Here is a 22,733-nt window from a genome sequence, read left to right on the forward strand (position 1 = left end):
CTTTGATCCTAGAGATAACAGGAAATCACTGTAGTTTACTGAACAGGAGTGGAGGGTGGGCAACTCAACTCACCCAGTCTCACACAGGAGAAAACTTCAGTTCAGAGAGGGGAGGTCCGTACAGAGGGATGACTACTTTCTCTCCCCAAGGCTCGGTCTTCATTGTGCCCAAGAGGGCTGGATTTGGAGTGAGAGGGCCTCAGGATGAATCCCTGCCTCCAACAGTCACTTACCTGTGTGATGTCAGACAATCTCACCACCAACATGGTGTGGAACTCAGGCTCACTTTTCATGATACCCCATCATTCAGCCAAATCTGTGTGTGTGTGTGTGTGTGTGTGTGTGTGTGTGTGCGTGTGTGTGCGCGCACGCATGCATGTACCATGGCTTGGCTGCCCTTCCATTTGGAGGCAAGAGTATTACCCCATCAGGGCTGGTGTAAATAAAGTGAATTCGGGCTCTGCCCTTAATACCTGTGACCCTGGGCTAGGTGCTTTACCTTTGGGGTCCTCTGCAAGGTAAAGGGGTTGGCTGGATGACTATCCCTTCCAGGTCTAGATGATCTGGATTGAGTCAAATCAACGAGCATTTATTTAAGCACTTTCAATGTGCCAAAAAGAAAGCTGGTCCCTACCTGCAAGAAGCAGAGGCATGGTAGAGAAAGCCCAGAGAGTTGGGAGTGCAGCCTGGACAGGAATGAAGACATGGCTGGCCCGGGCATCCTCCTCAAAGTGAAGGTCCTGGGAGGAGCCGGCCAATCATAGGAAGAAGCCATAAGGGCAGAAGGTTCTTCCAGTGTGAGAAGTCATTCAGGAGAAAGACGTTTAGGTGCCATATTTACATGTGTCTGGGATGGGGAGTGGAGGCCATGTCGGCCCGGATTCTCATCTCTTTCTCTCTCTCCACCCCCCAGGCCTCTGCTGAGAAAAATGAAAACATTTTGGACTCCGAGATTATCTTAAACGACTCTCCCCAGGTGGTGTATCAGGAGAGCCGCTATCCCCACAACATGCCGTTCATCTGCCATTATTCTTTGGACTCCTACTACTTTGCCACCCTCTCCTGGGTGCAGGCAGGCAAGAAGGATATGCAAGTAAGGCTGTCCACTAGAGTAACCCTGAGTAAGGGTGGGGAAGTAGGGCTTTTCTCCAGGGTGGAAAATTTAGAGGGTGTTGAAAGCATTATTCTTCAGTTGAGGGCTTCCTCCCCTGCTTGCCCTAACCTAAGGTGGCCTCATTCTGGGAGTCCTTTCTCCCTTCAGCTGCTTAGAAACATTGCATCTCATGGCATACTGAACCCCCACTGGGGTCACACCAAAGATGAACCTACAACTCCCCCAAACACACAACCACACACGCACACACCCCCTCACCATTGCTACTTGCACCAGGCACCACCATTTCTAGTTACAGACCTACTGTGCTCTTCCTTTGTACTATTTCTATACCATCCCCACCAGACCTCCTGTCCCTAGCACCTACAAAGAAAGCCTTTTTCCCTCTCTGTCCCCCTACCCAGGACCATGTTCTACAGCATCCTGCCCCTGCCCATTAGGCTGCCTCAGATACAATCCAGGCTGAGCCTTGGAACACTAATCTGGCAGTCTATGAAAGATGAGTCAGAAAGGAGGAGATGAGGGGAGTAGGGGAACAATCAGCAGGCTATTGAAGTAGCCCAGGACTTGGGGAGGCAGTGGCAGAGAGACCCCTGGTCTAGGAGCCAGAATACTTGGGTTCGATGACTTAACATAACCTGTTGGTGACCTTACACAAGTCATTTCGCAGGTGGAGAGCTCAGAGGGACCTGGGTTCAAACCCTGCCTCTGGTGGTCACAGATCCAAAGCTAGAGGGGACTTGAGGAGTCCCCCATTTTACAGAGAGGAAAACTGAGGGTCAGGGATCCTGCCTTTGAAACCCTGTGCAGGCTCATCTCCACCTCCCAGCCTCCCTGGCTTTCTTCAAGTACCAGCTAACATCCCACTGCCTACAGGAAGCCTTCCCCAACCCCCCTGAATTTCAGTGCCTTCCCCCTGTTAGTCATGTCTGATTTATCCAGTCTATTGCTTGTTTGTCCATAGTTGTTTTCACATCGTCTCCCTTTCTTTGTGTACTCAGCACTTGGCATAGTGCTTGGCATGTAGCAGGAGCTTAATAAATGTTTATTGACTGACTGACTGATTCCATTTGTGACCTCGAGGAAGTCACTTAACTTCCAGGGGCCTCAGTTTCCCCATCTATAAAATAAGGAAGCCAGACGACAGGGCTCCTGAGGTCCTCTTTGGCTTTATGATCCTAGGACCTGATTGTGTCTGAGGCAGGATTTGAACCCAGATCTTCCTGGCTTCCAAGTTCAGCATGCTATCTACCACTTCCCCTCTTTGTGCCTTGCTTTCCTCTACTCTAAATGCAGGAATTGGGCCAGGCAAGTCATTCAACCTCAGTTTCCTCATCGGTAAAGTGGGGATGATAATAGCAGGACCTACCTCCCCAACTTGTCCTAAGGACCCAATGAGACAGTATTTGTCAACCATTCAGCATAGTGCCTGGTACACAGTAGGTGCTTAATAAATGCTTGTTTCCTTCCTTCTCTTTCTTTTGTCCCCTCCTAGTCAGTGGTGTGGGTGTATCAAAAAACGGGCTACAAGCCGGTGCAGAAGAGAGAGGTACCAAGGCTAGATCGCCCGCCGCCAGTCCAGGCCCTGGTCCACACGGACACCCACCGCATGCTGGTGGCTTACTGTGGCGACTTGTTTCTGCGGGTCTTTGGGGACCACAGCCTGGGCTTCAAGATGCGCTGCATGGTCCCATGCCGCTTCTCCATTAGCTGCCTGGCCTATGACCCAAAGGCGGACGTGCTGCTGTCCGGCATCATGGGGGCTGTCATCACCTGGACCATCGAGCCGGCAGGGAAGGGTCTGCACATCCTGCAGATCACCAGCATGTCCGGCAGCGAGCTAGTGCAGGGGATCAGCCTGGACGGGCCATCCAATTCCATCCTGGCCATGTGCGAGAGCTTTCTGCGCATCCTCGTCTGGCGGGGCCAGGCACAGCTGGAGGAGCGCCAAGCCTTCTCCTCCCCCAACAGCGGGCACTCCTTGACCTGCTGCTGCACCTGCTCCTCCGAGGGCTACCTCTTCGGGGGCAATAAAGCTGGGCAGATCCTCATCTGGAACCTGGACCAGATCGCCAGCCGGCAGTCCTTCGTCAGCTTCCAGGCGCACTCGGGGCCCGTGGTGCTGGTGCACAACCGTGACAAGATCCACACGCTGCTGACGGCGGGGGGCGAAGGCCTGATGAAAGAGTGGCACCTGACATCGGGCAGGCTGCTGCGCCAGCTGAACATCTGCAAGGATGAGCTGCTGCACCTGCATTTCGTCAATGACAGCACCTTCTTCTGCCACACCCAGCACACCTTTGTCCTCTACCACATGTCCTGTTTCTACCAGCTCTTTAACAACTGCGGGGCCACCGCCCAGCATCTGCGACGCATCAGCTTCGGGGAGAACCGCACCCTTATCTTCTGCCACACCGAGGACGGCCTCTTTCGCTTCCTGTGCCCCACTACCGGCGAGCTCCTCTTCCTCACCTGGCCCTTCGCAGCCCTGGACAACGCCGTTGCTTCAGCCTATGACCCCGAGCACCAGGAGCTGTTTGTGGCCATGGGGAATGCCAACGTGATCATTTTTGATACCACCAAGTGCCCGTCCATGCCCAAATACATCCTGCAGGCCTGCACTAATCCTGACGATCAAATACAGTGCATGGCCTACGGGCAGCCTCACCTGGGCCACGGTATAGATGGGCTGATATACTGTGGCCACAAGAGCGGCATTGTGAGCATACTGTCCCAACACACCTGTGCCCGTACTGAGAAATACATGCATACTGGACCAGTCCTAATCATCTCCACCCTGACGGGGTCACCCACCAGCTCCAGGGAAAACACCTTGATATGCTCTTATGGCATGGACCACTATGTACACCTGTCAGAGGTCATCCTTGAGGACTTCAAGGTGACCCTCTCTGCCTTCACCAGCATCCTAAGCAGCTGCCACCTCCACCATCTGATATTGATGCCCAAGTCTGTGGGTGCCATCACTGATGAGAGTCGCCTTCGGTTTTGGAAGTATTGTGACTTCCTGGTGTCCCCTGAAATGAGCCAAGACTCATATTTCCAAGAGACTCAGCCCCTGCACAAATCCCCAATTACCTCCTTTGATGTCTGCCTGAGCCTGTCAATCTTAGCCACAGGGGCCAGAGATGGTACCGTGGGCCTCTGGGACATGAAGGGCAATTCCATGGCCAGATTCAGCTCCAGCATGCATTTCGGCCCAGTTTGCTTTGCAAATGAACGAGGAGATCTGCTCCTTACTTTTAACAATTGTATCTACCTCATATCCTGCATGGAGCTGCTCCCTCTTTCCCGGCTCAACTATTTAGCTGGCCTGAACCTTGAGGATGAAATAAAACAAGTGGCCAAACCTTTCTTGCCCAGCTTCTTCTTGTCCTTTATGACTGTGTTCCTGCCTTGCTACGTCTACCTGGGTGAAGGCATACAGAAACTCCAGGGGCTGGAAGCCCTGCCCAACTTGCGGACCATCGCCTTTGACCATACAGTCCCCCACGTGGTGGAAGAGATCGATGGTGAAATAGCCCTGAAGGGCAAGTCTCAGAAGGGAAAGCGCAAGATTGTTTTCACATTGGCCCAAAGCCAAGAAGAGCAGAAGGCTCCCCTGACCATCTTCACCCAAGAAGAGTTAGCACTCTGGGATGGACTGCGCCCTATGAGGTTGCTGCAGCGTTTCTTTGGCCAAGGGCGGAAGTGGCTCATTGCTCCCGATGGCTATATCCCTAACTCGGTGGTGAGGGCCTTCCTCTGGCCTGAGGGAACCCCTGTCTTCCTTCAATGCAGGCTACAGGACACCTGGCGAGACCTCAAGTGTGATGGGATCAAGTTTAGGTTCTTTGCTACAGAAGGCATAAGTGAAGAGGATGAGCTAAACTTTGAGATCACTGAAGAACTGGCCCGGCATGCCTTGGCCTCGGGTGCTCAGGACATCCTTGGGAACCTCAAGGACCGAAATAAAAATCGGCAGATGAGTGACATGTCTGTCAACAACACCATCACAACACTGCTTAACATAATGAGCGGCGCCGTACCTGAGAAATATAACCAGTGCATCAATGTCCTGGCACAGATTTTCGCTGCCTACAACGTGGCACCAGGGCTGCGCTCAGAAACGGCTCGGCAACTACTGGATGACACATCCCACTCCAAGCCTGAAATCCGGGAGATTGCCTGGGAAGGCCTGCAGCGACTCGGCCTCATCAGTCACCTCTTTGCTATCCCCCTGATTCGCGGGTTGCTGGATGGGAATGAGAAAGTGCGGGCGAAGGCCTGGGAGCTCATAGGGACTCTCACGGGCATCCGTGACAAGGCTTCCTTATTGGAATTGCTCCGGAACCGGGAGACCTTCCGAGGGCTGCAGTAAGTGATGGAGAGTCCAGTGGCTGGGCTTCCTCGAATTTCCCCTTCTCCTTGTAGTTGAGCCTTTGTTTACCTCTGCCCACAGGATGACAGTCCCAGAACTGGACGGGACTTTATAACTTAAGGCCATCCTATGTGGGAGCCAGCAGGGTAGGGGAGAAAGAAGTCAGAGGACCTGGGTTCCAATTTCACCTCTGACACTACCTAAGAGAATTTGAGCAAAGTGCTTCACTTCATTGGCCTTGGTTTCCTTGGAGATATATAGAGATATGCAAATGCATATATATGTATGTATGTATCCATATATATGTATATATATATATATATATATATGTGTGTGTGTGTGTGTGTGTACACATATTTAATGTGGATGGAGTAGCAAGTCCTCTGAGGTCCTTTCTAACTGTTGATAGATGATTCCAGGATTGCTCCCAATAGCATTCCTAACGAGGGAGGGTCCGGCCTCTCCCTGAGTGGCCGTCCCTCCTTCCATCCACTCCTTAGCCTCTTTCCTTCCCCGTGCCATCTGCCCTTGCCCTGTTCCCCTTCTCTGCTCTTCCTGAGGCTCTCCTGCTCCTCTCTCCTTCCTGGATCCCTCTCTTCATCCCCAAGGGCTCACTCCAGGCCCAGAACACTTTCCCTTAGCCCTGGGGCATCACTTCCTCAACCTTGTTCTCCCCAGGCAGGAGAAGATAGGGGATGAGTCCTTGGACCAGTTGCTGGGGATGCGCCTCCATGACCTTCACAACCTAACAGAAATGGTGGAGCACCAGCTCAGCGACGATCTGACCCCTACCAACATTAGAATGAAAATGTCTTTATCCTCAGACCTGTCACTGCTCCCTCAGCACCCAGCCTTCAGGAGTGCTGAGACCGCTTCCGATTCCGATGTTCGCAAAGGCCAAAGGAGACAGAAGGAGCTCAGCAGAAGGGCAGGTATGGGGCTGGCACAGAGCATTCCTGCAGGAATGTTGAAAGGGGGAGAGACATCCAGGGAACAGAGACAAAGGAGCTTCCTACAGAGAAGGGAGGGTCCAAGGAAGGTCATCCCCACAACAAAAGCTTTTGCCTCTGCTGACCACCCTTTCTCCCATGAACTCAATGTCCTCATCTTTAAAATGGGCACCAATCTCACAAGGCTGTTGTGGGGATCAAATGAGAACACAGGCCATACAAATGATTCTTGTTATTATTGTTAACAAACCCTCCTACCCCTCAGCCCCACTCTCTTGCCTCCCCGTTGACTCTCATGGCTCCTTCTCTGGCTCCCTCCCTGGTCCTTCCCCCTCTTCTCAGTGTATCCTAGGGCCACAACAACTGAAGGAAGCCTACTAGGTATCAGTTTCCCTAGCTTTGGCCTTAGAATAGAGGCCAGAGATAGGCTCTGCCTTTGACTCTTCTCCTTTTAGGGGTTCTGCCCAGTTAACCGTAGATTTGGGGACAGGTTCTCTCATTCCTCACATTGTGTGTGTTTTTGTTTGTGTTTTCCTGCAGCAAGTCTCAATGCCAAGTCTTTGGATGCCCTCAAGAGGTCCAAAGCTAGAAGCAGAGATGCCAGAAAGCCCATCGAATCCTTGAGCTTTGAAGGTGCCAAGTCACCATTGGATGCTTCTGAAAGCAAGGGAGATATCAGCCTCCAATCAGTCTCATCGGTCACGTATCCTCCTCAGACCAGGGCACAGAGACAATCCAAAGAGAGTCGGGATCTCCAGAAGCTGATACCCCCGGATTATCAGAGCCAAGAACACCTGAGTGATTATGTCGATGTGAGCCTGAAGGTCATGAGGAGAGTTCAGATCAAGAACGTCATGAAGGCAGCCAAGGAGACGCCCCCAAAGAAGTGGGCCAAAGCGCCTAAGAGGAAAAAGAGCAGAGCTGAGAAGGTGAAGGAAGAAGAAGAGGGGGAAGCATATGAAGGGGGGAGAAAAAAGTCAGAGAAGGGCAAGGAGAAAAGGCATGGAAAGCTGCTCCAAAGGAAGTCCGGCTACCTTGAACAGGGCAAAGATGAAACCTGGAGGGATGATGTCTGCCAGCTAATGAACATGAGAATTTCTGCCTCCCAAAAAGACTTGGTTGAGAATCTGGGTCACGAGATGGTGGCTGTGGCTGAGGAGATGCTAGATAAGCAGTCCCCTAGCTGGGAACTCTTTCAGGCCATCTGTCCTTTCCTACCACCCTCCGAGGGGAAAGTAGAGGAGGAAGAGGAGGAGGAAGGGGAGGAGGAGGAAGGGGAGGAGGAGGAAGGGGAGGAGGAGGAAGAGGAGGAGGAGGAAGCAGAGGAGGAGGAAGGGGAGGGTGTGGTGTTAGAGGAAAAGGCTGAGTCAGAGGTTGAGTCACAGGAGTTGGGTCCTCAGCAGCCCAGGAAAAGGAAAGTGTTTTTCTCAGATATTGAAGGCCTTACCTTTCAAGAGGCTAAACTCAGGAGGCAAAAGTGGAAACTGTCCCAGAGGGAGAAGAAACTGGTCAAGAAGGAGAAGAGACTGGCCAAGGAAGAAGATGATCTGGCCAAGACAAAGGAAGAGCTGGCCAGGAGAGAGGAAGAGCTGGCCAGGAAAGAGAAAGAGCTGGCCCAGTTAAAGGAAAGACTAGCCAGAGAAGAGAAAAAGTTTTTAGGGGATGAGGAGGAGGAATATGGGGCCTTAAGGGATAAATCCCTCCTGGCCTTGAGTATGTTCAAGGATAGCATGGAGGAGTCCAAGGATAAAATGAGGCTGGCCAGGGAGTACAAAGTGAGGGCCAGAGAAGAGAGGAGGCTGGCCAGGGACATGGCAAAGGAGAAGGCTCACAGAGGCCGCATCCCCAAGGAAGACCAGCTCCAGGCCCATCATGAGAAGCAACTGGCCAGGGCACAGAAGGCAGCTGCAGAGGAGAAGATGGAAAGGGCCCTAGAGGAAAGACTGGAGCCCTTGGAGAAGAAAGAGCAGGTTCAGGAAGAAACAGAACATCTTCTGGAGAAGAGGGGCTTGCATGCAGAGCCAGAAATAAGTGATGCAGAGGAGGCACGTGAAGTGGGGCCGCGTGTTAAGGGACTGCGTGCAGTTGGGCTGCCCAAGAAGAGACCATCTAAGGAAAGGCCATCTGAGGAAAGGCCATCTGAGGAGGGGCCATCTGAGGAAAGGCCATCTGAGGAGGGGCCCTCTGAGGAAAGGCCATCTGAGGAGGGGCCCTCTGAGGAAAAGCCATCTGAGGAGGGCCCATCTGAGGAAAGGCCATCTGAGGAAAGGCAGTTTAAGGAGGGGCCATATGAAGAAAGGCCATCTGAGGAAAAGCCATCTGACGAGGGCCCATCTGAGGAAAGGCCATCTGAGGAAAGGCAGTTTAAGGAGGAGCCATATGAAGAAAGGCCATCTGAGGAAAGGCCAACCAAGGAAAGGCGGTTTAAGGCGAGGCCATATGAGGAAAAGCCATCTAAGGAAAGGCCATCTAAGGAAAGGTGGTTTAAGGAGGGGCCATATGAGGAAAGGCCATTTGAGGAAAGGCCATCCGAGGAAAGACAGTTTAAGGAGGGGCCGTATGAGGAAAGCCCATCTGAGGAAAGGCTATCTGAGGACAGACCATCTGAGGAAAGGCCATCCGAGGAAAGGCCATCTGAAGAAAGGCAGTTTAAGAAGGCACCACCTGTGGAAAGGCGATTTAAGGAGGGGCCATATAAGGAAAGGCCATCTGAGGAAAGGCGGTTTAAGAAGGGGCCATCTGAGGAAAGGTGGCTTAAGGAGGGGCCGTCTGAGGAAAGGCTGTTTGAGGAAAGGCCATCTGAAGAGGAACCATCTGAGGAAAGGCGGTTTAAGGAGGGGCCATATGAGGAGGAGCCATTTGAGGAGAGGCCATTTGAGGAGGGACTGTATGAGGAGGGGCTGTATGAAGATGAGCTGTATTATGAGGGCCTGCTCCTGGAGCAAGAGGGGATGCTGTCAGAGAAAGCGCTGGCCTTGCTTCACAAACAGAGAAAGCTGGCACCTGAGCAGATCCGATTAATCAAGGAGGAAAGGCAGAAAAAGATTGAACTGATGGAAGCAGAAATTGAGCTCCCCACCAAAGAGAAAAACCTGTTGCTGGAAGAGAAGCAGCTGGCTGCGGAAAAGGCTGAGATGATTAAGGAGGAGAAGGAGAGACTCCAGAAGAAGCTAGTGTTGTTGAAGGAGGAGATGGAGATGAGCCCTGACGAAGAGTCCATGGGAGAAGAAAGGCTTCTGTCCAAAGAAGAGAAGAGAAGGACCCTCAGGGAAAAGATGAGGAAACTAGATAAGGAAGAGAAAGAAGTGGCCTTGGAAAAAAAGGAACTCTTCATAGAGGGGACTTTCCTGAAGGTAAGGAAGAGGAAGTTTCGCCAGGAGAAGAGGAGGATACAGATGGAAAAGAAGCAGCTCCAAAGGACTGAGGACACAGGACCTTCTTTCCCTGGAGAGGGGAGTGAATCCTCTGAAGAGAGAGGCTCCACGAAGAAGCCATCGTCTTCAGAAGAAAGCGACCATTTGAGTGAAGATGAATGGAGTGAGGAGTCAGAGTTGGAGTCAGAGGAGGAAAGGCTGGAGCCAGAGGAGGAGGAGATATTCAGTGAACATATGAGACAGCTCTGGGAGGACAGAAGGAAGCTTCGGGAGAAGAGGGAGCTGTCCAGGGTACTGGGTGATATGAAAGATGAAGACTTGGCCAAGTCTGAGGAGGAAAGGGCAGCATTGAGGCGGAAGCTCCGGGAAAGGAGGAGGCTACTCCGGAAAGAAAGAAGGCTGATGGAGGACGAGAAAGAGCTGGCTGAGGAGGAGAGCAGGAAAATGGAGGGAGTGGAGTTCCTGAAAGAGGAGGAGAAGGCAAAGCTGTCTGAAGATCTTCTTCTCCTGGAGAAGAAGAAAATGGACCTAATACAGAAGAGTCTGGCTCACCAAGGGAAAAGACTGGCTGATGAGGAGAGGAAGCTGGCCAAGGAGGAGAACAAGTTGGCCCTGTTGGAGAGGAAGATCTACTCCAGGGAGATGAAACTCGCCAACAAGGAATGGAAGCTGGCCATGGCAGAGAGAGCTCAGCTCCAGAAAGAAGCTGACGTTAAGATGACCCAGGAGGAGGTGAAAGAGACTCGGGAACTGAAGAGTTGGTTGAAGTGGCTTCAGAGGAAGCTTCAACAACTTAAGAAGTCAATGAAGCTGAGGAGAGAGCAGAGGGCCAGAGAACGCCAGGGACAACCCTTGGAGAAAGGCCCAGAGGAATTGGAGGAAGAAGAGGAAGAGGAGGAGGAGGAGGAGGAGGAGGAGGAGGAGGAGGAAGAGGAGGAAGAGGAGGAGGAGGAAGAAGAGGAGGAGGAGGAAGAGGAGGAGGAGAAGGAGAAGACAGAAGGGAAGGAGGAAGAGGAGGAGAAGGAAAAAGGGAAAGACATATATGCTATCACTAAAATGGCCATGGAAGGAAGCCCATTCATCTCAAAAGAAGGTATTTTGGGAAAACCTTTTAAGAAAGCAGCTGAGAAGAGTCCCAGGAAAGACATCAGCCTAGAAGTTGTGAAGACAGTTTCTTTCCCCATGGAAGAGAGAGAAGAGAAGTTCCAGAAGACCTTCAAGAAACTTGAAGGCATAACTCCATGGGGAGACTTACAAGATGTTACCAGTTCAGGGGAAAATATCCAGAACAAACTCTATCTAGCCCGGCGCAGACGTACGCTTCAGAAGCTCAGGGAGGGGGTGGCTCTGGAAACTGAGGCCAGAGGCCGAGAAAAGGAAGAAAAGGAGCCCCTTATGAAGCTTCACCAACTCAGAAAGCTCAAGGTACCCTCTTATGTGGCCAAAAAACAGAGGAAGAAAATGATGGAGGACAGGTGGAAGTGGTTTCTGCTGCTGCAGCAGATCATGCTGGGAGAACCCCTCGTAGGGCTGGCTGACCTCGCCGTTGACACCCTGGAACTCAGCCAGATGGATCGGGTCTGGCTGAAAGCCACCCTGAAAAAGCTCCAAGACCAAGAGCCCCTCTCCCAGAACACCTACCAGTACCTGTGCCAGCTGCTGGCCAAGGTCCTCTCAGAGAAACAAATGGATTGGTTGCACCTGGCTGGCCTGCAGGCTATCGCCCTGCCCCAGAGGCAGCTGGTTGACACAGGGCCTGACCTCTCTGAGGCTGAGAGGAAGAAAATCACCATAGGCCCAGGGCGCTTGAAGGTTATCCCTCCCATCAAGAGAGAGGAAGCCAAGCCTCTGGACAGAACCATAACAGAGTCATCAATGGCTATCCCAGCCACCACTCTGGCCACCACTCCAGCAACCGCTTCAGCCACCATTACAGCCACCTCTCCGGCCACCACTCCAGCTACTGCTCCATCCACTGCTCCGGCCACTGTTCTGGCCACCTCTTTGGCTTCTGGGGTCTCCCCCACCCCCTCCACCACTACAAAAGCCTCAGCCCCTAGGGACTCTGGGAGCTGGACAAAGAGGTTTTCAGTGGGGTTCAAGGACAAGGGGCCTATAACTATGTCATCGTTGAGAGATATGGCTCCGAGTGCCTCTGCCTATGTAGAAAAGTTACCTTTGATCTGGCAACTGAAAAGGGACCTCCGGACTTGGAAAAGAAAGATCAGTTCCCAGTGGAGGCATCCAGGGAAGCACAAGAGAAGCCGTGCTGTCCTTCCCCAGGATATGATTCCATGGGAGACCTTTGTTGCCCTGTACCACGTCCTAGTGACCCTCCAGAAGCATTATGAGCAAGACAACTCCTCCTGGCTAGCCCAGTTCCACCAGCTCCTGGATCTGTACCATCTCAGGTCCACCAAGATCCACACACTTTTCAGTGAACTCCTGCAGAAAAAGGAATCCCCGCCACTGGATATACTATATAAGCAGGCCCTCCCTACGGAAGATGAAGTACCTGGGGAGCGTCTCCTCTACCATTTTTCCTGTGGGACTCACCGTAAAATCTACCAACCCAAATTCCAGATGGTCCTGCCCCTGCCTGGGCAGAACCAAGTACACACCATTCTACCAACAGGTAGTACACCCTATGGGATCATGGAGCTGACCTGGAAGAGCTCCACCTGTTCTGACCCCCACCATGCCAGAGGGCTGCCCCACATCCCCATCTCCACCCCCACCCCCACCCCTACCTCCAAACACTGACTCAGGTTCTGGAGTGCCAACACTTGAGGCCCCCCAATACACCTTTCTCACCAGGTACTCCCTGTGGACACCTCCCTCTAAGCTTCTTGGTGCTGCCTGAGGAAAGTGGGCCAGTGCTATGTCCTTCCCCTGCTTGCCTCCCCAGTCCTCCCTATCTCCTCCCAGCTCCATCCTGGGATATAATCTTTCTCACCCCAAATAAAGCACAATTTCTTACTTCCAATAAAAACAGTGGTTTGTCCCCTTCTCTCCACCACACTAAATGAACCTTTAGGGGTAGCCAGGAATCCTGGGCATCTGGCTTCTGCCAAGGGTAGTTCCTGCCTCCTTTTTTTGTTTCCTTTAATGCCACACTAATATAAGCCCTTCTTACTGCTCACCTGGACTAGTGTCATAGCTTCTTAAAAACAAGTGCATACACTATTCTCTCTTTTGTACGGGTAGAACCCATCTGTAGCTTGCTCAGGATATGTGGGTGGCCATGTAATGGAATGAATAGAGAACTGGCCATAGCGTCCAAGGACCTGGTTCTAAGTCATGCCTCAGGTGTGTGTGACCACACACTTCATTTCTAAGTACCCAAACAAATTCTCTGAGATGACCCTAATCTGTATGGCACAAGCCAATCCCCATTGGTAAAGAGTTTCCCCACCAAGTCCCTTATGCCAGCAAAATCATAAGTCAAGTCCAAAAAAGAAGGGACATCTTCCAAACATCTTCATGGCTACAGCTTTTAAGGTATAAGCTGTTCACCACCAGTGCTGGTTCTGGCAGCACTGGAACTCAGGAGATTCAGGAAAGAAATAATTGGATTGTTTTAGCAAGAGACAGCTTGGGATACTGAATGCGTGGCTGGTGAAAGAGATGATTATTTATCCCTCATATTAATAATTATTCAATTAGGACCAGGATTTTTTCAGAAGCTTGTAGGTTGTTCAGTCTCTGAAGGACATAGCTGATAATGAGATTGAATTAACTTTCTCCTCAATCTTGTTTAGACCCCACCCAGGTGGCGAAGCCCACTGTGCTCTGCACAGGTTTGGAGTGGGGGATAAATTCTTTGATTAGATTGGCCAAGGCTGGGCAATATAGAAGTAAATGATATAATTAAAGTTAAATCCCCCAGCCCCTCATTAGAATAGGTTCACTTCTCATTGTAATATTCATTCTCTCTCATTACTTGTTAACCAATCAGAGCTGATTGCCATTCTCAGAAACACCCATTCTTCCAAGGGCATATAGAGCCCACTGCCATGATTCCTCTTTGGCATTTTGAGAGTGTCACTAACCCATTTTATTGGCAATATGCTAGCATTATTAATAAAATGATTGATTACCTAGAAATTATGTCTCGTTCACCTGTGAGTTTGGTTAAAAGAGGCAAACAGGCCAGGTGATGTATACATTCACATTGTTTACTCCCTTAAGCTAGCAGACACATGCATATGGAGTCAGAGCTTTAATTCTGACTCAGCGATTAAGCAGGATGAAAAAACCTTTCTTTACATTTAAAGCAATCCCGACTCAGAATGTCTGTCTGTGTCACTCAAAAATAATAACCTTCATATGTCTTAACCATAGCATGGGAAAGGAAGTTTCTTAGTTGAATAGGTTGTAAATACAATCAGACAAGAGAATTGACAGAGTGTCAATTGAAATTACAATCCCAGGATATCTGTGTTTCCCCTACATAGCATATGTCCATAGGATAGCAAAATAAGAAAACTCCCACTACCCAAGACAGTGTCTGGTCCCAGGCATCCTGTCCTTTAGTGGATAAAAATAGGAATTTACAGGTGCCTAGAAGTAGCTCTGAAAACAGCAACGCAAACTCCTAAAGCTTGGGACAGAGCACTCTCTACTCTGGAAGCAGTCATACCTTGACAAAGAGCTCAAAGGTCAAGTAATTGGCTGGGAAAATTAGCAGACAGTGTAAAAAACTCAGACTATAGAATCTTACTTTGGTGACAAAGAAGATCAAAACATACAGCCAGAAGAAGACAACAAAGTCAAAGATCCTACATCAAAAGCCTCCAAGAAAAATATGAATTGGTCTCAGGCCACAGAAGAGCTCAAAAAGGATTTGGAAAATCAAGTAAGAGAAGTAGAGGAAAAATTGGGAAGAGAAATGAGAGTGATGCATGAAAATCATGAAAAACAAGTCAACGGCTTGCTAAAGGAGACCTCAAAAAATACAGAAGAAAATAGCACCTTAAGAATAGACTAACCCAAATGGCAAAAGAGCTCCAAAAAGCCAATGAGGAGAAGAATGCCTTAAAAGGCAGAATTAGTCAAATGGAAAAGGAGGTTCAAAAGATCACTGAAGAAAATAATGCCTTAAAAATTAGAATGGAGCAAGTGGAAGCTATTGACTTTATAAGAAATCAAGATATTATAAAACAGAACCAAAAGAATGAAAAAATGGAAGACAATGTGAAATATCTCATTGGAAAAATCACTGACCTAAAAAATAGATCCAGGAAAGATAATTTTAAAATTATTGGATTACCTGAAAGCCATGATCAAAAGAAGAGCCTAGACATCATCTTTCAAGAAATTACCAAGGAAAACTGCCCTGATATTCTAGAACCAGAGGGAAAAATAGAAATTGAAAGAATCCACCGATCGCTTCTTGAAAAAGATCCCAAGAAAAAAGTCTCCTAGGAATATTGTCACCAAATTCCAGAGTTCCCAGGTCAAGGAGAAAATATTGCAAGCAGCCAGAAAGAAACAATCTGAGTATTGTAGAAACACAATCAGGATAACACAAGATGTAGCAGCTTCTACATTAAGGGATAGAAGGGCTTGGAATATGATATTCCAAAGGTCAAGGGAGCTGGGATTAAAACCGAGAATCACCTACCCAGCAAAACTGAGTATAATACTTCTGGGCAAAAAATGAATTTTCAGTGAAATAGAGGACTTTCAAACATTCTTGATGAAAAGACCAGAGCTGAATAGAAAATGTGACTTTCAAATACGAGAATCAAAAGAAGCATGAAAAGGTAAACAGGAAAGAGAAATCATAAAGGACTGACTAAAGTTGAACCATTTTGTTTACATTCCTACAAGGAAAGATGATATTTGTAATTCATGAGACCTTTTTCAGTATTAGGGTAGATGAAGGGAATATACATATATATAGATATAGATATAGATATAGATATATACATACATACATATACATATACACATACATACACATATACACATACATACACACCGAGGGCACAGAGTGAGTTGAATATGAAGGGATGATATCTAAAAAATAAAAGTAAGGGGTGAGAGAGGAATGTATTGGGAGAAGGAGAAAGGGAGAGATAGAATGGGGTAAATTATCTCACATAAAAGAGGCAAGAAAAAGCTGTTACAATGGAAGGGAAGAGGTGGGGAGGTGAAGGGGAATGAGTGAACCTTATTCTCATCAGATTTGGTTTAAGGAGGGAATAACATACACACTCAGTTGGGTGTCTTACCCTATAGGAAAGTAGAGGGAAAAGGGATAAGAGGGAGGGATGATAGAAGGGAGGGTAGATTGAGGGAGGGGGTAGTCAGAAGAAAACACTTTTGAAAAGGGACAAGGTCAAAGGAAAAAATTGAATAAATGGGGGATGGCATAGGATGGAGGGAAATATAGTTAGTGTTCCACAACATGACTATTATGGAAGTTTTTCGCATAAGGATACATGTATAACCTATATTGAATTTCTTGCCTTCTCAATGAGGGTGGCTAGGGAGGGAACAAGGGAGAGAATCTGGAACTCAAAGTTTTAAAAACAAATGTTAAAAATTGTTTTTACATGCAATTGGGAAATAAGATATGCAGGCAATGGGGTATGGAAATCTATCTTGCCTTACAAGAAAGTAAGGGGGAAGGGGATAAGGGGTGGGGGAGTGGGGTGATAGAAGGGAGGGCAGACTGCGGAAAGGGGCAATCAGAATTCATGCCATCTTGGGGTGGGGGGGAGGGGAGAGATGGAGAGAAAATTTGTAATTCAAAATCTTGTGGGAATGAATATTGAAAACTAAAAATAAATAAATTAATCTAAAAAAGAGAGAGAGATGCTGCAGAGGTGATGGCAGCTGGCCTTGGTGCCATGTTGGATATGGGGTGGGGACATTGAGGAGCCCAGGAACCATCCTGGGCTGTGAGCCTGGGGGATAGGAGGATAGTGCTGCCCTCTATAATGAGAGAGAAGGTGGGAGGTGGGGAGAGTTTAGGGGGAAAGATCATGACTTATATTTTGGACGCAGCGAGTCTAAGATGTCTATGGGACGTTCAGTTTGAGGTGTCTGAGAAGCAGCTGGAAATGCAGTGGATAGAGTGCTGGGCATGGCCCCAGGAAGTCTAGAGTTCAAATCCGGCCTTGAACACTGACATGTGACCCTGGGCAAGTCACTTAACCTCTGTTTGACTCAGTTTCCTCAACTGCAAAATGGGCACAATAATGGCACCTACCTCTCGTTGTTGTTGTGAGGATTAAATGAGATAAAATTTGTAAAGCGTTTAGCGCCTAGCATAGAGTCTTGGTATTGTGCATCGTTCAGTCAGGTCCGACTCTCTGTGACCCCATCTGGGGTTTTCCTGGCAGAGATACTGGCATGGTTTGCCATTTCCTTCTCCAACCCATTTAACAGATGAGGAAACTGAGGCAAACAGGGTGAAGTGACTTGCCCAGGGTCACACAGGTAGGAGGGGTCTGAGGCTTGATTTGAACTCACAGAGATGAGTCATCCTGACTCTAGGCCCTGTACCCTATCCATTGTGCTACCTAGCAGCACACAATAGGCATTTAATAAATGCTTGTTTCCTTCCTTCCTTCCTTCTTCCTCCCTCTCTGTTCCTTCTCTCTTTCCCTCCACTCCTCCTTCCCTCCCTTCCTTCCTTCCTCCCTCCTTTCTTTCCTTCCTTCTTCCCCTCCTCCATTCCTTCCCTCCTTCCTTCCCTCCTTCCTTCTTTCCTTCCTTCCTTCCTTCCATCCTTCCTTCCTTCCCTCCTTCCTTCCTTCCTTCCTTCCTTCCTTCCTTCCTTCCTTCCTTCCATCCTTCCTTCCTTCCCTCCTTCCTTCCTTCCTTCCTTCCTTCCTTCCTTCCTTCCTTCCCTCCTTCCCTCCTTCCTTCCTTCCCTCCTTCCCTCCTTCCTTCCTTCCTTCCTTCCATCCTTCCATCCTTCCCTCCTTCCTTCCTTCCCTCCTTCCTTCCTTCCCTCCTTCCTTCCTTCCCTCCTTCCCTCCTTCCCTCCTTCCTTCCTTCCTTCCATCCTTCCCTCCTTCCTTCCTTCCTTCCCTCCTTCCTTCCTTCCCTCCTTCCTTCCTTCCCTCCTTCCTTCCTTCCTTCCTTCCCTCCTTCCTTCCTTCCTTCCCTCCTTCCCTCCTTCCTTCCATCCTTCCTTCCATCCTTCCCTCCTTCCTTCCTTCCCTCCTTCCTTCCTTCCCTCCCTCCTTCCTTCCTTCCCTCCTTCCTTCCTTCCCTCCTTCCTTCCTTCCTTCCTTCCTTCCATCCTTCCTTCCTTCCTTTCTTCCATTCTTCCTTCCTTCCATCCTTCCTTCCTTCCTTGTCTCTCCTTTTCCCAGTTCTGAGGCAGACAATGGTCAACAATCCTTAGTAACCTCTTAATACTCCTCCCAGCAATGTGTGCTTCCTATGCTGCAGGACAGTTCTCCTCATACACTCTTCTGCTCAAAGATGCTCAGTGGCTCCCTACTCTCCACTGAGTAAAGTTTGAATCCCTCTATCAGCATTTAATGCCTTCCACAATATGCCAACCTTGACCCCTTCCCCTTCTCCATCCCTTTCTGTGTTCCAGCCTCTGTCCTCTGCTGAGCCCCTAGCCCGATGTCCTGGGCATATCATCATCTACCATGCCTTTGCTCACGCCCAGCTTGTCCTCCCTCTTTCCCTGAATCTGCTTTCTATCCATCCTTTAAAGCTGCCACCTCCTCCTAGAAACCTCCCTGGATCCTTCCCCTCCTTGCCCCCTCCTGCCCCCAGAACTCTGTCTGTATCTCTCTGACACCCTCCTCCTGCCAGATAAGGCATGTGTGCTGAGGATCAGCCCTCTGCTAGACTGTGAGACCTGGGAGACCAGGACAGGCCATATGGGTATTTCTTATCTCCTCTAGGCCCAGCAGGCTCTTGGTGAGTGGGCCCTCCCTGGGAGGTTAAGATGCTGGACTAGGGCCTGAATGCCCTCTGGTGGAGTTGAAGCCAGCATTGTTAACATTTGTACTTATTTTACTCTGAACCTAAGGAATAAAATAAGCATTTTCATAACATAGCAAAATAGAAAAAAAAAAAGATGATTGCATAGGAAGCTGCAAATCTATCATGTACAACTTGCTATTCCTTTAAAATATATATTAAAGTTACTATGTAACCTTCTCCCCCCTCCTTTTTTTCCTTCCCTCCCCTGGCCCCCAAGACTGTAAAGAAGGAGCTCTGTTCTCCTCCTCTGTAAATTGGGATCACACAGACAGGAATGGCTAAGCAAACTGCAGCACATGAATGTGTTTTCTAATGCTGTAATAATGATGGACATACAGAATTTAGAGAAATAGGAGACAGGTATGACCTGATGCTGAATGAAGAGAGCAGAACCAGGAGAATAAAATATGTCATTCTCAAAGTGAAAACAACTGTAAAAGACACGAGAAACCATATTAATATGTAATTATCATCTTGGTTCCAGAGAACCAACACCTTCCTCTCCTTTGAGAGGTGGTGGCCTACTGGTGCAGGATGCTGCATACTCTGCTAGACACGATCTCTCTGTTAGTTGGTTTGGCTGAAGTTTTTCTTGGTTCTCTGTGGGAGCTGGGGTGAGTCAGGGTGAGGTATTAGGAAGAGATCAGGTATAAAAAACAAAAAGCATCCATAACATAGTAATATAAATAAAATACGGAGATTAGCTTGTTGTTCTCTAAAGTCCCTCCCATATCCAACAGTCAATGAATCTGTGGGGCCTAAATCCAGAGGGTGTATTAGCAAGGCAATAAACACAACATAGATGATAATTGTCAATATACCTATGTGGTTCTGTATCACAAAATAAATTGTCATTACAGAGGGTCGATCCAGTTCTATTCATATTCAAATCAATAAGCCTTAAGCACTTCTGGGGATGGAGTAGAGGAATTAGTTGATCAGTAGATGCCATCTATTGGTCCCCATTTTTATAGGTGGAGAAACTAAGGTTCAGGGGACTTGCCCAAGGTCATACAGTTAGTAAGTGTAGGAGGTCAGAGTTTAAAGTCTGTTCTTCCTGGCTTCAAGTCTATCCACTGATCTAGTCACAGAAGGAAGAGAAGGAAGTAAATAAGCACAACACACCTAATAAGGTGCCTACTATGTGTCAGGCACTGTGCTAACTGTTTTACAAGTATTCTCTCTGTTCTCATCCCGTTAAAAATGAGGAAACTGAGCTAGTAATAAAACCCAGCTAGTAAGTATCTGAGGCTAGATTTGAACTCAGATTTTCCTGATTCCAGAGCCCATCACTCTGTGCTCCATGGCACCCCCTAGCTGCCTCTGGTGGGGAGGTCTGTGAGGGAAGGGAGTGGAGGAAAGGTTTTCCATGATGGAAGAATGAGGGAACCCAGAAGAGTCAATGTATGAATATCACCCAGGAAACTTGAAAGCGTAGAGAAATGTGAGCAGTTGTTAACTCTTGTTGTTGGACATTTAGTGTAGACAAGGTCCTGTACTTCAACATGGGTATTGTCAACCTGAGAGTCTGGTTAGAAGAGGCAAACGGGCTAGGTGGCATATAAATTCATATTGTTTATTCCCTTAAAACTAGCAGAATACATGCATGGAGGCCAGAACTTAGATTCTGACTGTCTGATAAAAGAATGAGAAGTCTTAAATACATTTTAGAACAATCCCAATTCAGGATGTCTGTGCCACTCAAATTTATGATCTCCATATGTGTCTAACCACAGCATGAGAAAGGAATTTTCTTAGTTGAATAGGTTGTAAATACAATAGGAAAAGAGAGTTCACAAAATGTCAACTGAAATTACAACCCAGGATATCTGTGTTTCCTTTACCTGCATAGTATATGTCCATAAAATACCAAGATAAGAAAAGTCCCACTATTCAAGGCAGTGCCTGGTTAGGGTGCCTTGTCCTTGGTAGTCATTAACAGAAGAATGTTCTGGTCAGTTTTGCCTGGCCTTGTAGTGTTGACACAGGAAGGGGCATGTTGAGTTCATTCAGAGAGCAAGGCATGTCTGTTATGCCAGAGCATGCAAAACATTATGGTAGGTTGAGCTCAGAGTGGGCCACAATGCCTCTCCTGATTGGTCAATCCAGGATTTAGGCCTTTCTCAGGTCTTGGGGGGTTCAAAATGGTTTGCGGGGACATGTTGTCTCTCCTGTTAGAGCCCAAGCTCTCTGAGGGCAGGGAGGGTTTGGATTTCACCTCTGTTATCTCCAGGGCCTTACACAGGGTCGGTGCCTAATGTCTGCTTACTTGACTACTCTGACACAGGCCATCATTGCTGTTGTTCCTTCCTTCTCAAAGAGGGCCAATAACACGGCCAGGACTACATCTTGATTTGTGCCTGGACTGGATTTGAGCCAGGCCCCTCCTTGACGACCTCTTCTCCAGAGATGTCAATTTGCCAAGTCCTCGACCTACATCATTGCTCTCGAAGCCCCACTGAGCCTTTGTGAAGTAGCTAGGTAATACAGTGGTCAGAACCCTTGCAGGAGGGTCAGGAAGACCCGAGTTCAAATCCAACCTCAGATACTTCCTAGCTGGCAAGTCACCTCATCTCTGCTTGCCTCAGTTTCCTCATCTGTAAAATGGAGATAATAGCACCTACCTCCCAGAGTGGATGTGAGGATCCAACAAAAATATATCTGTAAAGTGCATAGTAGGCCCTTAAGAAATGCTTAGTCTTTTCTCTCCCACCCACCCCCCAGACAAATAGTGCATGTATTTTCATTCCCATTTGACAATTGGGAAAACTGAGGTTTAGCTTTGCCCAGCCACCCAGCTTGTAGGAGGGGTAGGATTTGAATCTGGGTCATCGTGACTTCAAAACCACTAGCCCACTGCTGTCCCGCAAATGACTATGAAACAAGGGTGAAGGAGAAAAAAATTATTAAAAGGAGGGGGTCAGGGAGATGGTTGAGAGCTCTTTATTCCCAGCTGGAGCCTGGGCTGGGGAGTAAAGGCATTCTGTAGATGGGTGGAGGGGGAGGAGACAAGACTCCTAGAACACCTAGAACTGTCTTCTTACCTCTGCCTTTTGCCTTCCCAGCCTTCTTTAGGCCTCAGCTCAAAGCGGGCTCCTCCAAGAGGTCTTTCCCAATTCCCCTCCCAGCTAACGCCCCTCTCTCTCAAAAGACCTCTCCCCCACCCTGTCTGTATCTTCAGTCTCACTTGGTGGCTTGCATATTGTCTCGCCTATTAGGATGAGATGTCCTGGAGGGCAGGGGCTGCCTTTTGCCTTGCTTTGCATCCCTCATGCTTAGGTCAGTGCCTGGCACATAGTAGGCGCTTAATCGATGTTATTTTGATTACTTGGGCCTTGGTTTTTCCATCTGGAAAGGAAGGGGTGATCTCTATACATTCCTGTCTTTCCATCCTTTGAGCTGGGACCTGAGCCCGGATCCCCACGCATGAATAATCCAAGCCTCAAGGTTTTCCCTGTAGCCCAGGACCAAACTGACCCCTGCCACCCGTCAGGTTCTGACCCCCGCAGAGAGGACTACATTTCCCAGAAGGCAGCTGGAGGAGGGGGAGGATGGGACGGCGGCTCAGATGATTCTGCATCTCCCCCTCCCCCCCAGCCCCTCCCCACCAGTTCTTCCCCAACTGCCCCCAGGTCCCAGCTGTATGCCACTGTTACAAGAGGACAGGAGAAGGAAGGGAACCAGAGTTCCCAGGCTGCTGGTCCAGAGGATGGGGCCGCCTGGGTCCTGCCCTGGAAGGCAGGAGGAGCCCCAGCACACTGGGGCTCTGGGACAGACCCCCAGTTTTTCCTTCCCAGAGCTCATACAGCAGGTGCTTTGAGGAGGTGACGTTGGACCAGTCACTCCTCCTCCCTGCCTTCTCTTCAGGAGCCTCAGTTTCCTTACCTGACAAAAGAGAAGGCTGGATCCAATCCCAAGCGCTAAGACCTAGACATCCCCAGATTCAGCCC

Source organism: Trichosurus vulpecula, chromosome 2 (assembly GCF_011100635.1).
Source record: "Trichosurus vulpecula isolate mTriVul1 chromosome 2, mTriVul1.pri, whole genome shotgun sequence".
Lineage (NCBI taxonomy): Eukaryota > Metazoa > Chordata > Mammalia > Diprotodontia > Phalangeridae > Trichosurus > Trichosurus vulpecula.